The sequence below is a fragment of the Condylura cristata genome, unplaced genomic scaffold (assembly GCF_000260355.1).
Source record: "Condylura cristata isolate star-nosed mole 26May11 unplaced genomic scaffold, ConCri1.0 scaffold00008, whole genome shotgun sequence".
NCBI classification, from domain to species: Eukaryota; Metazoa; Chordata; class Mammalia; order Eulipotyphla; family Talpidae; genus Condylura; species Condylura cristata.
The window spans coordinates 27,823,436-27,837,807 of record NW_004567109.1 but is presented as its reverse complement, the minus strand read 5'-3'; the positions used below and the strand labels follow the sequence as shown (position 1 = coordinate 27,837,807).

The 14,372-nt window shown below is 34.9% G+C and overlaps 1 protein-coding gene across 1 annotated transcript in view; it reads left to right on the top strand.

The window, feature by feature from the left end:
* FAF1 (Fas (TNFRSF6) associated factor 1) overlaps nt 1–14,372 on the top strand; it is a 305,387-nt gene that overhangs the window by 218,668 nt on the left and 72,347 nt on the right. The window lies entirely within an intron of this gene.

Below are 14,372 nucleotides of genomic sequence, written 5' to 3'. Positions count from 1 at the left end.
GATGGACATGTTGTGGTCAGAGTAGTAAGACTTCCAGAAGGTCTCCATGCCAGATTTCCATATAATTTCCCCAATCTTCTTTATTCCCTTTGTGCTATGTTTTTCTTCCAATACTTTTAAAGGAAATGTATTGCCATCCTAAGCATCCCAGGTCAAGGGCTTAATTAATGCTTTAAAATAAAGGTTCCAAAACACCAGGAGAGTTTGTCATTTTCTCCCTGGTTTGTTTTGTGAAGAGGGAGGAGAGAAGGTGAGGAGGAACCCCTCCTGTTCCATGATTACATCCTACCCACTCATTTTCTCCTTTTCTCCTCTGCTTTTGATTTTTAGTGGCGGTCTTAACAGAATGTCAAGATCAATTTGCAGCATGGTTTAACTCAAGGTTTGCGTTCTGCCAGCAGCAATTGTCCCTGCAAACAATGCCGTGTGTTCTTGTAACTTCAGAAGCTTTTAGAAGGATCATGGCAAGGGCAGCATCTAATGACTTTATTAGTGTAGGGTTTCAAAATGGGCTCAGTAATTGTTCATATCTCTTTGTCAGCAAGTCATAATTACTGCTCAGCATTGTCCAAGGGTGCACTTGTGAATAGTTTCCTAATAGTACTGAAAGGAAGGAAAAGCGGGAAAGGATAAAAGGTGATGGCCTCTTACCCTTGAGAACAAGCCAGTCTGTATATAGATGATGGCTAAACTGTTTATAATGCATTCTTTACTCTTTTTAAAAAAGAAGATTATCCTTTTAAAAATGTTCTTGGAGGAAATTTAAAATTACTAGTTTACAAGTCTTTTCCACTCTGATTTGGATACTTCCCACACTACTACCTAGTACAATAATCATAACTGCCTGGTAGTGCATGCATTGTATTTCTGTAAAAAAAAAAAAAGTTCCCTAGACATTAATCTAATTAATGTTATTCAAGACATATGTATTTAGCTCAAATACAGTTGTCTATATGTTGTCACAGTCTATGTGGAGACTTGTTAGAAAAGAACAATATAAAGGTGATACCTTTGACAAGACAGTTCAAAAGAACAGCATTGTAAGTTTTTATCAAATTTTGTTTTTCTCATGCACTAGACCTTTCTTACTACTCTGTTGGTGTTCTCTTTGGTCTTTTTCCTAAACACTCTGTTCTTTCAGTATTCTAAGTATCTTGATTATGAAAGTCACAGTATTAAAAGATATACAAAGTTTGAGCTTAATACCAAGTCCCTGCTCCTTTGTGCTCTATTGCCAAATCCTTTCCTGTTTTGTGACCCCCTGTAGCGTACTCATGTATAATAGTGTGCAAATATTCACTCCCAATAGCTAGTTATCCTAGTATTTTGGGATATACATATTCACATAAATTCAACTGCCAGAGCTACTTATTGCTGTTTTATATAGATTATTTAAAATTATCTAGAGTTATCTAATGAAACAATCATTTCCAAAATGATTTTTTTTTTTAAAAAAAAAGCACTTTACTCCATCATATCTTTTGTTTTCTTCTTGCCTGAAATTGAAAAGAGCTCAAGAGATTTGTTTTCTTCACTGCTATGTGTTATCAATAATTTTTTTTAACTCTGGGTTGTTCCTAAAGAACTTTTAATAATCATATCTACCAATGTCGTTTAGATTGGTAGCACATTTCTCCTCTTACATAAAGACTGGTAGTAAAACATCCGGAAATTATAAAAGAAACATGTTAGGTCAGTCACGTAAAGCCATCCATGGAAACTGATTTCTCTGACACTTTTCTAGTATTTACCTTCCCATCAGTCTTTTGCTAGTTAAAGAACTTTTGGTGCCCAATAATCTTAATAATCTAATTTGCCAAATATACTACCAAAAATTGAAAGAAGAAACACTTTGTTCAATCATTGGGGCATGAGCTAGAATCCTGTTTCTTACATGCTTAGCTAATTCAGTAGGAATTGGGTTAGTATCTTTTCCTTAAGTGTATGCTTCTATCAATGAATTTGATTATATTACAGTAATAGAGAAAAGTAATAGTTGTATTATTAACAAAGGGATTTTTTAAAGCCATGGGTCAATTTATCTACTTCTGAGTGACTCAGTATATAGCCACAGCAGCAATTTCAGCAATCTTCTAAACAGTCTCCTGCATGTACATTTTTCCCCTCAATACTTGATCAATACCAAGAAAGTCCTCTTTAACATACTTCTCTATACACCTCAACTACAGAAGGAATTAGGCAGTAACAAAGAAGTTTTGGTAGCTCTATCCATGAGCCTTGTCTCAGTATCAGAGTACTAGAGGTTATGAGCAACTCCTAAATTAGTTACCCAGCAACCATAGCAACACAAATTGATTATTTTGCTATTATAGAAGCTATGTAAGTAATAATTTATTGCCAACTCTTAAAGTAAAACCTGTTAACATGTACCTGAGTAGCTTACTGTTCTTTAAAGACTGATTTACAACTGCTTCCTCACTGTTTATGAAGACAAGTATCCATCATTAAATGTAGAACAGTAAGGAGCCTCTGGGAGGATGAGGAACAGGAGGTATTATGAAAGTAGCAGTTATAAGCTTCTTTTTCTAGGTGTTGTTTTTTTTTTTCTTCCATCTGTGAAAATAGGTACTCACCTATTTGATCTGAGGACTTTGACTTTTTTTTTTTTTAAAGATTTTTAAAATTTATTCATGCGTACAGAACTGGGGTACAGGCCAGAGGTGCAGCGACAGAAAGAGGATTCACCAGAGATGGAGTGGGGAGCAAAACAGGCAGATCAATGAAGTACACTGCTGAGGGGAGCAGCAGTTGGGTCAGGAGAGGTCTGCCGTGCCATGTAGATCACCTCAGGGACAAGGATTGAACTTGCACGGAAGGGGCCACCGCCATCTTCTCAGTGCTACACTCCAACCCATCGTACCACCAGGGAGGGGCCTGACCTTGACTCCTTTTTTTTTTTTTAATAATATAGTAGTTTATTTTTACATCATTTTGTGCATTTTTCCATCTCAGTTGTAATCCCCGTGGGCTTCCCATCACCAAATCACCCATGTGCCATCACCATAGTCCAGTGCATTTCCCTCTCCCTACTATTTTTTATCCCATTCCCCACTCCACCCCCATAAAATATCTCTGATATATAGCTGTTCATTATTATTACTGTTTTCTCACCTGGTCCATTATATTCCTTCTCTAATTGAAAACATCCCATATTTTTCCTTTTCTTACTGGCTTATTTCACTAACCATGATCTTTTCCAGCTCCATCCATGTTGCTGTAAAAGGCATGTGTTTATTTTTTATTTTTGGCTGCTGAGTAATATACCATTGTGTATATGTACCACATCTTTTTAATCCAGTCATCTACTTTTGGGTATTTGGGTTGTTTCCATGTCTTTCCAATTGTAAATAAAGCAGCAATAAACATGGGGGTGCAGGTATCTTTTTGAATGAGTGTTTTTGTATCTTTTGGGTAGATACCTAGGAGTGGAATTGCTGGGTCACCGCCTTTGCCTTTTTTTTTTTTTTTTTAAAGATTTATTTATTTGTGCATACAGAACTGGGGTACAGGCCAGAGGCTCGGGGCGGTGAGAGGCTTCACCAGAGACAGAGTGGGGAACAGAACAGGCAGATCGACGAAGTACACTGCTGAGGGGAGCAGCAGAGGTCTGCCGAGCCCATGTGGTCACCTCCGGGGCAGGCGGGAATTGAACTCATGCGGAAGCGGCTTTAGATTCTCAGTGCAGTGCTTTAACCCTCTGCGCCACCAGGGAGGGCCCAACCTTGACTTTTTAATCTCCAAAATTCTATCATTATCTGATGACTTAGACACAATCATTTTAAATAGAAAAGGTGATCAAAATTTCCTTTTTAAAACAAATATTAGTCAAATTTGTAAGTAGGTTTTAGCATACTGCTCTCACCATTTTGTGATGGTCTAGTCAGAGTGACTGCAGTGGCATGTAGCTAAAAAAGGCATATTTGTGTTCAGCTTTTTTCACCAGTAACATCAGCTTTTTTTTTAACCCTTAAAACTGCTATGAAAATTGTTTTCTGAACTTATGCCATTTATTACAGATGCTTTCACTGAGACTCATCATTAGCTAAGAGCAAAACTATCACTTCTGTTTTTTAAAAACCCAAAAGATATAAGGACAATTACAACTTTTAAGTACTTATAGTATGCCAGTACTTAGTAGTTCTTTGTATGATTAAATATATATATATGATTAATTGTGTGTGTGTGTGTATAAAATCTCATTTAACCACGACTGCAAGGTAAATAGCAAAGGTTCATTTTTACATTTGAGGAAACTGTTTTTGCCTCAGAGAAGTTCTGTAGCTTACCCAAGGTCATATAAGTGGTTGTTCCAAGATATAAATCCCAAATCTGTGTACGTTTTTCTATTACATAATACTTCTTGTCCCATGATCTTTTCTGGCTAGATGATTCAGTAACAAAATTATACTGGAAAACTTCAAATCCCGGTAGGAAATATAAGATAAGTCTAAAACATTTACCTTTGCTCAAGGGACAAATGAACATGGCATTTGCCAACTATTAGAGTTGAGATTAAAAGCATTCTCAGTCACCCTCAATATGTAGTCATGCAGGCTTTTCCCCCCTGCCGTATGGCTTACCTCATGTTATTATAATCTATACTTGAATACTGCTAGAGAATAAGAAATGAAAGTTCAAAAGATTATATCTATTTTAAGCTGTACTACAAGCTACAAAAGGGTTTTGATTCAGTATTTCTTTTTATAGAGAACTTTCTTCCTTTTGTTTTAGTTTTGACCTTGGAAGTACATGGAATAAATCTAATTTTTCTTCAGTATTATAATCCTTTAGCAATTAAGTCACAGCTATCTTGTTTGCCCTGATTTTTCTTGCCTTTCTTATCCAGTATATTTCTTTCCATTGTTCCTTATGTGATAGGGTATATAGATCCACCCCATTTAACAGTCCCCAGAACCATGCATGGTACTTCAGAGGAAGTTTTTCTGCTGTTAAGCATAATTCTATTCTGCAACTTTATTATTTGGTCCCTTTGAACTGAGGCAGTCAACCAGCATGTCGTAACTGATTTTCAGGTGTGAAACTGCCCAGAAAGGGCTGGGTCTGAGCTGTTACTAAACCAGATCTCTGTCATTCTCCACTAGTATAATTGATTGACAAGATATTCAGAGTTTGGGTTTTTTCTATTAACTGTCCTAAGTTTTATCACTCTCGCCTCTTCAAAAAAGTCAGGAGGAGGCCCAGTAAGTGATAAAGGGATATGGTGTTCTTGGGTGGGTGAAGTAAGTGATACATATTGAAGAGGTGTGAACCTATCTCATTGAGCCATAAGTAGTGATATAAGCCAGTGTTATCACAAATAAATAAATGTAAAACAACAAAAAGTATGATGAGAAAATTCTTTAATTTTGTTCAACTATGTAATTTTAAGTGTTTTGGTTTAAGAGCTAAAATGCATTGCAGTTGTAAAAGTAACACTTCAGACAAATAATCTATCTTCAGTGGGAGGACAGATTTTTGTGCTTAGTATACACATTTTAAAAAGTCTGATAAACTTTTCTAGAGAACTTACCATCATTCTCTTTCATAGTCCTCATCTAGAACTTTCATAATCAGATATTACTTTTGCTCATTTAAAAATTTTTCTATTTCTTCAACTCAAATATGTTTCATAACATCAAGAACTATATTAGTATTCTTCACTTTTGTTCTTAATACACTACTCACTAATAATTCATAGGATATTATCAGAATGCATGACAGCATAATTATTAAGAGTATGAATGAGTTTGGGATTCAGTCCAACTAGGGTTGGAATTCTAGCTATATCCTAGACCACTGTTGTGACCTTGGGTGGTAAGTTGTTTCAAACCCTCTGCGTTGCAGTTTCTTTTATATTGAAAATACAAACCATACCCCTCAAGAATTGTTATTAAAATTTAGTGGGATAAATGATTTTTTTAAATCTAGCTCAGAGTAACTGTTTGGTACTTTTCTCTTATTTGTGTATATCTGATTTATTTATCTCAGACATTTATGAAAATGTTGACAGGGCAAAGCCAAGTGGTGAGCTATTTGCGATCACTCGCAGTTTGGTAGCATCCTATAGATTTAACTTCCAGGTGACAAATGAAGTTTGCCTGCATTTTGATTTGCCATATTCCTTATAGAAGTCTGGATAGCTGAAACTTATGGAATGCTCATGAGTCTTCAGCCAAGTAATCTTACGGTTGGTTGGGTTTGGTGTGTTTTTAATAACCCAAGCTGCCTCCTATTACTTGCTACTACTGTCTTTCTGAGTGTTCATAAACCTCTCTATGCAACTTCTGTAGGAAATGGAGGTCAAGTGTATTGTTCTGTGCCTTTTGAAAATTGAGGAATTTGCTTTCTTTTGGGATGCATATTCCTCAGTAGGCCATTTCTGTTATTACTCATTCAAGTTTGTTACCTAGGTTTTGTGCAGAACTTCAGCCCCATAATTCTGACAGCTAAAAGAGAAATAGGAGATGTGGTAGGCATGTCTTCATATATTATTCTGTCCATCCACTATACACTATGTGCCAGACACTGTGTCTTAGAGTTTACATTTTACCATTTGTAAGTTCTCATCTGATAAACAGAAACCTAATAGTTCATCTCAAGATTTCTTGCCACTGAATTCAAAGGCAAATTTTATTTTATGATTTCATATATTTGAGAGTCATTGGGAAATATAATATATAATTATTTCTACTGTTGCTTTCCATAAAATAGAGTATTTAACATAGATGTGTCTTATATCAGTCCCCTTTACAAGCAGAAGACTTCGTATTAAGTCTTCTTTCAGTAATGTAATTCTTTATGGAGCTTAGGTATTCCTTTTTGATGACCTAACTCATAGCAGGTATGCAGCTTAGAGAAAAAGTCTACATTGTCAACCTGTCCATTCAGTTTTGTCTGTCAAACATCAGCTGTCTCAAGTGAACCTTGTCAAATGCTGGTTTGTAATCGATTCTTGCTTGAATGAAAGCTTTGATGAGTGACTAAACTGTTAATATTCTGTGTTGTTGGCCCTTTATATTTTAAAGAATTTTCTCCTGTTTGAGATTTCTGCTAGTGCTCTCCCACATTTTTATCCATTAGAATGATCGTATTTTGCAAATACATAAAGAAAATTGTATATAAGTGTCAAGAATTCATGAGAAACCAACCAACTCTGAAACACATGCTGAATATGTTTTATATAATAATAAAATCACAAAGTCTACACTGGAAGAAGTCAGAAAACATAACAACATGAAAATATACATATATACTTTTTACTTCAAATCTCTACCCTAGAATGGGCTGTGATCTTGTCTTACATTGCTGCTGATGCATAGTATAGAAGCTATACAACACCATAACAGAGTGCTAAAAATTATGCTAAACAGAGCTCCTATTTAGTATTAGGAACCTGAGATTGCTGTTATAACTTAATTTGGAAAACATTTTACTATCTTCTTAATTTTTAGGTGACAAAGAGATAGAGGAGTTTTTTTAAACTCTTGATTACTAGTTTATTGAGACAAATTGACAGTTTACTACTTATGGGGATGGCTAAGCCTCAAAAATGTTAGAAGTGCTTTTTACAATTAAATCGTCCTCAAATTTTAGACTGTTTTCTTAAATTTACCTTCAGTTTGACTACTTTCCTTATCATGTATCTAGTATTTATATTCACATGTACTGGCATTATACCATCCTTTTAGAATATCAAGTCATTAAATTAGTCTGCCTTTTTACCATATAGTTCTAGCTCACATACTTTTCTTAAAAAAAAAAACTACTTCATAATATTTATGCTAATATTATTTTTAAAAGATTTTTCAGTAGAAAGAAGCTGTGGGTAAATTGTTATGAATATGGCAACATATACCTATACTCAATGGAATTTTATCCAGCTATTTAAAATGCTGGTTTACAGTTACTATGTAGAATGTAAACAAAAAAATGTCCACCTAGCCAATGATGAACCCAAAAGGAAAAAGATAAATTTAAACAAAAATCTGGTAACATATAGACAAATGTGTTAAATGTTTGCAGTTACTTTTTTTATGTAAGGGGGTTATTGTTCAATTTTGATTTTTGTTCTATCGTTGGTTAATGTATTCACATTAATCAAAAAGCATAAAACAGTTGTACTGAAAAGTCTGCTACCCCTGTCTCTAAGTTGCCTTCCTCAGAGGCAATAAATTTCTTATTCATTCAGAAATTATTTTATATAGACATGATAGAATTCATTAAACACTCTGCTTTTTCCTACTACATTATATCTTAAAGATATTTCTTATCACTTCAAAAGGAACTCATTTTATGGGTACACATTAATCCTTTGAATTCTATACATACAAACAGGCATAATTAATCCCATAAGATAGTATAATTTATTTAACCAAATGTCATTGGTATACCTTTGAGTTATATCTGATATTCTGCATAATAATTTACTTCACATGGGTGACTTCCACTTGAAAATCATGTCTGTAGACTAAATTCTCAAATGTAGATGTGCAGAAAGTATATGTACTTTTTTTTTTTTTAAAGATTTATTTATTTGTACATACAGAACTGGGGTACAGGCCAGAGGCTCAGGGGCGGTGAGAGGCTTCACCAGAGACAGAGTGGGGAGCAGAACAGGCAGATCGACGAAGTACACTGCTGAGGGGAGCAGCGGGTGGGTCAGGAGAGGTCTGCCACGCCATGTGGTCTCCTCCGGGGCAGGCGGGATTTGAACTCATGCGGAAGTGGCTTTAGCTTCTCAGTGCAGTGCTTTAACCCGCTGCGCCACCAGGGAGGGCCGTATATGTACATTTTTAGTTTTAATAGATATTGAAAAATTGCCCAAGAAGGAGTTAATACCAGTTTCACTCACACCCCAAAGGTAAAATAGTACCTATTTCCTATTTTTTAATCTTTACTAATCTGAAAGATGAAAAATGGTTTCTCAGGGTAGCTTCAATTAGGAGTTAACCCTCAACAGTTATTTTTTATATTTTCACATGTTTATGAATCATTACTATTTCCATTTCTGAGAGGTGTCTTTACAGGTTTATTGATCCTTACTGGTTTTTATGAAATTTCAATGTTTTAGGAAACATGGTCTTTTTTTGTAGTGATTCAAAATGTTTTTCCTTTCCTTTTTTCATCATTTATCTTGTGGCCTCACTGTACTTTTTATGCCATATAGAAATGGTCATAATTATCAATTATTTCTTTTATGTTTTACTCTGCTGCAGCTATACTAACCTTCTTGTTACCTTTCCAATATGCTAGACACTCTCCAACTTCAATGTCTTTGTTGTTCTCTCTGCTAAAATTTTCTTTGGCTGACACAGGTGTTTTATATACCCCTTCACCTAAATTGAGTTTTTGATAAAACTTTCTATGAGACTATTCTATTTTTATGTAGAGACCTCACCTTTCCTTCTCTGACTTTCTGCCATCATGTGGAGCTGACTGACTTTAGAAGTATTTGTTTGTCTCACATCAGATGGCCGCTCATCTATACAAATTAAGAAAGATAGAATTAACACCTTCAACATGGAGACTACATCCTTGGTCTAGTGAGGCTTCCATTGACTGAAACAGTTTTAGACCAATTTCTCTAATAACTACCTTTAAAGAGACAGCTTAAAGTTTCACAAAGAAAGCAGTATTATGTCCTGAAATTGTTTCCTCAATGAAGTGTGGTCTATTTGCATTTATCCACTTGGATCAGAATCACTAGAGTGGAGTTGAGAGCTTATTACAAAGGCAGTTTCCTGGAACTTACCTCAGATCTATTGACTCAAAATTTATGGGAGATGTGATTGCGTTTAAGTAAACTCCTGAAATAATCAGGCTTTGAAAGCTTGAAGATCACTGCCCTTCTAGTCAAAGCCCCCAGCTTAGTAATGTACCTTGTTTATCTAACTCAATTTGACCCAGAGACTTAGGACAATTTCCAGAAATTAAAGCTACTCTCAGAAGACAGAGGCCATGTGTCAGGGGTGCTAAAGATCATCCCCAGTGGGACCCCTGAAAGTGAGCTGAACAATAAATGGGTGTGCAGACTTATGGAAATGATTGGAGTAGGAGACAAATCTGTTTAACAGACCAGGTTTTGATATTGGTGACAGAACCAGCAACTTGGTAAGTCTTCATTTCACACAGAAAAGGGAAATTGTGGATTAGTTAGTTAGATAGATAGATGATCATTACCATCCTTTCTCTATCTTATGTTCTGGTTTATCTATCAATGTGATAGATATCAAATGTGATTGAACAATGTGATAGATATCAAATGTGATTGAACAAACTCTGGACACGTGAAAGAATATGTGTAAGTAATGAGGCTTATTATCATATCAAAAACTATACTTTCATTCATTTTATAGGGAAGAACCTCGAGTCGCTTTAAACCACAGTGACTTCAAAAGAAGTAATATCAAGTTAGCAGCTGCAGCTAAGAAAGCATATATAAGACTTTCCTCAAACTCTATGGGGTAATATTGGCAAAGTTCTGTAGCACCATTGAACATGAACTCAACTCTCATTTTGGAGATGTGACTCACAGACACTCAGTGTATTTAATGGCTCAATAATAGGTAGCTTGAAATTTTGAATTCGATTCTTGCTTTTAAATTAACAATACCAAGTGTAATATGTATTTAAAAGAAAATAACAATTTTAGTTCCATATCAACTTTTAAATTTATAAAGTTTTGTACTATTACACAACAGCAGCATCTATAATTCTGAGTCCTTATTTTCCTAATACCACTACCTGTCCTTTCATTCTCAGAATGAAAATAAAAACCAGTGACTATTTTTATTTAGTCAACAGTTCTCTGATACTGTAACTTACCATGCCCACCCAAAAAAAAATTCCTTTAGTGTTAACCTATCATTTTAATGCTGAAGCAATGATAGAACTAGTAAATATAATTATCTACTTAATAATATAGCTAACGTTGTTCTAAAGGTAAATGTTAACTCCTAGTTTATATTTGAGGTTCCTTTAAACTTACGAAGTCAGATTGAAATATAATGATCAGGGAGCCTCACAGAAAGTAGTTAGGAGTTTGTGGCCTCCATTTTTTGATCAAACGTGCCTTCTTTAACATAGCATAGTATATGGAAAGTACACAGTTAGTGTTAATGGAATTTCATTGCCCTCCCTATAGATTGCTATTTATTTAGTTATATATTGTATGTTGAAGTATAACTTAGTAAAAGTCAACGACTTATGTAATTATGACTTTGATTAAATGAAAAGTAAACTATATCCTGTTTTGAATTAAAATGAGATTACTTTTTCTCATCTGATTTATTATAATCCTTGTTTCTATTAGCAAGATAGAAAAGAGCTATGCTTTAGAGATTGACAATTCTACCAAGATTAATATGTGCTAGCCATCAGATATTCAGGTTATTTTTCTCCACCAACTTTAGGTTAAAACTATTTTATCTTTCCGATTTTAGATTCCTAATAGCAAGAACTGGTGAATAAAAGCTACTAATGAGAGATTTTCTTTACCAAGACAAGAAATTGAAACTTGCGTTCATAACCTCACCTCTGATACCACCCACCTCAGTGGCCAAAGAGTTTTCATTATACCTGATTTGTGATTAACTGTTTCCTTTAATTCATTTTCTCAGTCCTTCTTCCCCTACTTGCCCTCCCGCATGTTACACACTTAGTGAAGGTAGTTGTTCTTGTCTTGTCAAATTTGTTTTTCTAGTTGTTGGCTTTGGGGCGTGATTTGGTAATTCGTTATTCTCCTTCCTCAAATAAGTCTATGATGAGTAGGTTGTTGACTTTATTAAAATCTTCTATAACTTACAAAAAAGTTATTTCTCCTTACCAAAGAGCAATATTGTTATTGCTTCCCCCTTTGGGTTTGAAATTGCAGGAATCCAATTGTTGCAGAAATCATTTATCCCGTCATAGCACCTGACTCTGTTGAACATCATGCAGTTAGGCTGACATCTTTGATGGTGCCACTAGATGAACTGTCACACCTTTATCTCTTTAAATGGAAGGAAATATCACAATTGTGAGAAATACATTTCTCTCTTAAAACAACTTGTTTTCCTGGGTCTGTTTTTGCTCTCATATTTTGAATTGAATGTTTGCTTCTGGTTGTATTCTGTGAGTAGTATCTTTGTGCTGCAAATGATCTTCAGAGGAAGACACTGAGCCTCCTGGCCATGAAAAATTGGGTTTCTGTATTACCAAGTTCTTGTAAATTATAATGGAAGGTATTTTGTAATTTGGGGCTATCCATTGGCCCTACAAGTGCTTGATGATTGCAATTTGAAAACCTCAAAGTAAACGTGATTCACATTTTAGGAAGATTAATCAGATTAATTAACATTTTAACAAAATCTCTTTGATTACAACAAATTGTTAGTTAAGGCCAGCAGAAATGGCAACTGGCTATGTGATCCCTATGTATTTCTCAGCTACTTTGAAAAAATTAAGATGATTTGTCAATATGTGGTAGAAAACTGATCACTTTGTTGTTGTTTTTTTTATAGTTAATTGAATGGCTAATGTGCCTTTGAAGACTGTACCTCTCTCTCATGTGTTTTGTGTCGTTTTGAAATTTGTGTCATATATTAATTTAAACCCAATAAGATACCTACATTTTCATAATTACTTTCCTTCCTAGCTCATTTTCACTACAAGAGAATTTGGGAAGTTCACAGTTTCCAGGCAGAATTGTGTTGAATTTGAATTCTTAAAACCACTAAGCCATCTGCCTTTTTTATTTCCTTCCTTCTTCCTGTTCTTCCTGTGGGAGAGTGGTATCCTGTTTAGCTAGTATTTAATATCACTTGCGAGAGTATGCTGTGATGGGCATCTTCTATGTGATATCCACTTAATCCATTGGTGTGAAAGCAACAAGGACCTATTTTCTCTCTTTTGTAGGAAATGGCATTCCAACTGTTTTTTGACATCTTTAATTTCAAAGGTTGTCAATGACCAGATCAGGGTCAAGATTGACTTCAAATATTTTAGTAAGAAGCGGAAAGAAAAATGAGATCCTAACTTTCTAGTCTTCTGGTCTACACATCTCCATTGATGAATTAAAGCTATATTGGTGTGAAATTTGGTATGGAGGCTTAGGCTGCTTGAGCACCTTTTATCCCACATAATAGTTGTGGAATGTGAAGATCTGAATTTCCATGGGGGCACTGATATTTCATGGCCAACAATGGGTTTCTTAAGGCCTTGTCATTTCAAATTGCCATGAGGTCTGGTTATTGCTTTTCTAAATGTATATATGGACCTGCCTCCCAATGAACTTACTGCAATGGTGCTAACTTGTCGTGACACTCGTGCTGACAGTTCTAGTGGCCCTTAACACGATCTACTTTCTGTAGTCACAGCACAGGTTTTGTGGAAGATTCAGCCTAAATTTCTGGAATGACTTTCTATAGACAAGAATATATTGGTTTTAAAAATTAAGAGGTTTGATTCTGTTTTGAATATGGATATCAAATGAATTTGAGCACATGACATTTTAATGTCGTTTGTCTTTTCAAATAGATTTACCTTCTAATGCATGTGACGACAGGACTTTGCTCATCAGCTAGAACATACATTTCAGAGGAGTTGTTACCTAAAATATTATCATAAGGCATAAGAAAACACACGATTTAAGTTGCCTTTCATGAACATAATTAAGAATTAATAAGCCAGTACCAGTGGCTAGTCCCCAGAATTTCCACTGTTTTGCCTTTTGTGACCTGTGTTATTAAAAGTCCATTATTTTTACAGACTTTATTAAATTGGATCTTATTAAAGCATTCTGTATTTGCATTTGGTCTTTCATAATTCATTATTATTATGACATTTACTTTTTACCATCAGATCTGAAAACATATCATAAGCTACCCTTTTCTCTTGAAAGAAATGCTAATTTCAAACAGTCCTCTAATAGAAGAGAAAAGCTTTATCAGTTTTTTCATTTATTCCAGATCGTGTTAAGAATACTAATGCTAGACTTCAGTATGCTAATATCTCTGAGCTTTTTTTGGTCAAAAGCTTAGAATTATTATTTTTATCCCATACTAAGTATGAAACTAAAGGACCTGCTACTACTGGAGAAAACAAATCTGAAGTACAATTCTTGATTCTAAAGGCATGGAAATGTTGCTAAATCCTATTTAGACTAGGGTGATGTTGGTTAATTTAACCTTGTAATATATTATTTGTCTTTTTTTTTTTAAAGATTTATTTATTTATATAGAACTGGGGTTCAGGCCAGAGATGCAGAGGGTGAGAGGACTCACCAGATTCAGAGTGAGGAGCAGAACAGGCAGATCAAGGAAATACACTGCTGAGGGGAGCAGTGGGTGGGTCAGGAGAGGTCTGCCGCGCCA